The sequence below is a fragment of the Arachis ipaensis genome, chromosome B9, assembly GCF_059453495.1.
Source record: "Arachis ipaensis isolate K30076 ecotype BB chromosome B9, ASM5945349v1, whole genome shotgun sequence".
Taxonomy (NCBI): domain Eukaryota; kingdom Viridiplantae; phylum Streptophyta; class Magnoliopsida; order Fabales; family Fabaceae; genus Arachis; species Arachis ipaensis.
Window position 1 is genome coordinate 56,188,194 of NC_142444.1, and position 3,291 is coordinate 56,191,484.

Genomic DNA, 3,291 nt, shown 5'->3' on the forward strand with positions numbered 1-3,291 from the left:
TCTGCTTAGAATTCTCTGTCTATTGTTGATAAGATGATGGAAAAGGTTTGCTATTGCCAAACTGTGTTCTCCCACCATTATTATTATTGAAGCCTTGATTAGGCTTCTGTTGATCCTTCCATGAGAGATTAGGGTGATTTCTCTATGAAGAATTGTAGGTGTTTCCATAGGATTCTCCCATGTAATTCACCTCTGCCATTGTAGGATTCTCAGAGTCATAGGCTTCTTCTTCAGAAGAAGCCTCCTTAGTACTGCCTGATGCAGCTTGCATTCCAGACAGACTCTGAGAAATCATATTGACTTGCTAAGTCAATATTTTGTTCTGAGCCAATATGGCATTCAGAGTATCAATCTCCAGAACTCCTTTCTTCTGAGTTGTCCCATTATTCACAGGATTTCTTTCAGAAGTGTACATGAACTGGTTATTTGCAACCATTTCAATGAGTTCCTGGGCTTCTGCAGACGTCTTCTTCATATGAAGAGATCCTCCAGCAGAGTGGTCCAATGATATCTTGGACAATTCAGATAGACCATCATAGGACACCTTCTGATCAATTGCTTATATCTTTCCCAAGCTTCATAGAGGGATTCACCTTCCTTCTGTCTGAAGGTTTGGACTTCCACTCTAAGCTTGCTCAACTTTTGAGGTGGAAAGATCTTGGCCAAGAAAGTATTGACCAACTTTTCCTAAGAGTTCAGGCTGTCTTTAGGTTGTGAGTCCAACCATGTCCTAGCTCTGTCTCTTACAGCAAAGGGGAAAAGCATGAGTCTGTAGACCTCAGGATTAACCCCATTGGTCTTAACAGTGTCACAGATTTGCAAGAATTCAGCTAAAAACTGATGAGGATCTTCCAATGGAAGTCCATGAAACTTGCAGTTCTGCTGCATCAGAGAAACTAATTAAGGCTTAAGCTCAAAGTTGTTTGCTCCAATTGCAGGAATTGAGATGCTCCTTCCACAGAAGTCAGAAGATGGTGCAATAAAGTCACCAAGCATCTTGCTTGTATCTCCACCATTATTGTTGGGTTCGGCCATCTCTTCTTCTTTTTCAAAAGTTTCTGTTAGGTCCTCCCCAGAGTCTTTTCAGGTTCCGGATCAGCTTCAACAAGAATGTTCTTATCCTTGCTCCTGCTCATATGAAAAAGAAGATAACAGAAAAGAATAGGAATCCTCTATGTCACAATATAGAAATTCCTTTATGTGAGTAGAAGAATAGAAGAGTAGAATAAAGAAGAGAGAAGATGAAGAATTCGAACACAGAGAGGGAGAGAGGGTTTGAATTATAAGAAGAAGAGAAGTGTTAGTAAATAAATAAATAGAAAGAGACGAGAGAGAGAGAGAGAATTCGAAATTTAAATTAAAATAAATGAAAAATATTTTTGTTTTTATTTTAATTATAAGTTAGTATTCGAAAATTAAGGGAAGAAATAAAATAAAATTTGAAAAAGATAAGAAATAGTAATTAATTTATTTAGTTTTCAAATTTTAGAGAAAAGATATGATTAAAATAGAAAAAGATATGATTGAAAATCATTTTGAAAAAGATTTGAATTGGAAATTAAAAAGATTTGATTTTGAAAATTAAAGTTGATTACTTGACTAACAAGAAACTAAAAGATATGATTCTAGAATTTAAAGTTTGAACATTTCTTAATAGGCAAGTAACAACTTGAAAATTTTTTGAATCAAAACATTAAATGTTAGCATTAATTTTAAAAATATGAAATAAAAATAAGAAAAAGATTTTGAAAATCAAATTTTTAGAATTTTTGAAAATATTGAAAAAAATGAAAAAGATTTGATTTTTGAAAAAGATTTGAAAAAGATAGAATTTTTAATTTGAAATTTTGACTTGACTCATAAGAAACAATTAAATTTTAAAACTTTATGAATAAGGGAAAGATATTTTTTTTTATTTTTGAATGTTTAGTGAGGAGAGAGAAAAACATAAAAATGATGCAAAACATAAAAATTTAAGATCAAAACTAAAATGCATGAAAGAACAATTTGAATATCAAGATGAACACCAAGAACACTTTGAAGATCATGATGAACATCAAGAACTTATTTTTGAAAATTTTTTTAAGAAAAGAAAAATATGCAAGACACCAAACTAAAAAAATTTTAAATTTTAGAGAATAAAAATTCAAAAATACATATGGAAAACAAGAAAAGACACCAAACAAGAAAATTCAAAGATTAAACAAGGAAAATTATCAAGAACAACTTGAAGACTAAGAAAGAACATAATGCATGTATTTTTCGAAAATTAAAGAGAAGTTAAAAACATGAAATTGACACCAAACTTCAAATTTGACACAAGACTTAAATAAGAAACATAAAATTTTTGGTTTTTATGGTTTTATTAATTTTTTTGTATTTTTCAAAAATTATTTTGAAAAAGAAAAATAAGTATTTCAAAAATTTTTAATAAGAATTCCAGGAATCATGCAATGTTAGTCTAAAGCTTCGGTCCAAAATTTTAGACATGGCTTAATAGCCAGCCAAGCTTCAGCAGAACATTACATAAAACAGCTAAATTGATGAGAAAGATAAAGAAGCTCTTCTAAGGATAAGTGAAACTTCGGTCCAAAAAAATTAGACATGGCTTACAGCCAGCCAGGATTCAACATATCTCATGAAACTCTAGAATTCGTTCTTAAAAACTCTGAAGAATAAAATTTTTTTTGAAATTTTTTTTTGAAACTTTTTTGAAAAATTTTTTTGAAAATAAAAAGAATAAAAACAAAAAGCTTAAAATTAAAATAAAATTACCTAATCTGAGCAACAAGATGAACCGTCAGTTGTCCAAACTCGAACAATCCCCAGCAACGGTGCCAAAAACTTGGTGCACGAAATTGTGATCTCAATGGCGCCAACAACTTGGTACGCACAATTGTAATCTCAACTCTTTTTCACAACTTCGCACAACTAACCAGCAAGTGCACTGGGTCGTCCAAGTAATAAACCTTACGTGAGTAAGGGTCGATCCCACGGAGATTGTCGGCTTGAAGCAAGCTATGGTCATCCTTGTAAATCTCAGTCAGGCAGATTCAAATGGTTATGAGGTTTTGATAATTAAAATATAAATAAAATATAAAATAAAATAGAGATACTTATGTAATTCATTGGTGGGAATTTCAGATAAGTGTCTGGAGATGCTTTGTTGCTTCTGAACTTCTGTTTTCCTACTACCTTCTTCCAATCATGCATTACCCCCTTCCATGGCAAGCTGTATGATCCTCTCAGATGAAAACAAATCCATATGCACTGTCACCGCACGGCTAATCA

General features: G+C 32.0%; 1 non-coding gene across 1 annotated transcript; it reads left to right on the forward strand.

Annotated features, from left to right (window-relative positions):
* Nucleotides 1–527: 527 nt before the first annotated feature.
* Nucleotides 528–633, forward strand: LOC148544736 (small nucleolar RNA R71). Its single transcript, XR_015900831.1, has one exon. It is a non-coding gene; the product is annotated as a small nucleolar RNA R71 (small nucleolar RNA).
* The last annotated feature ends 2,658 nt before the right edge of the window (nucleotides 634–3,291 follow it).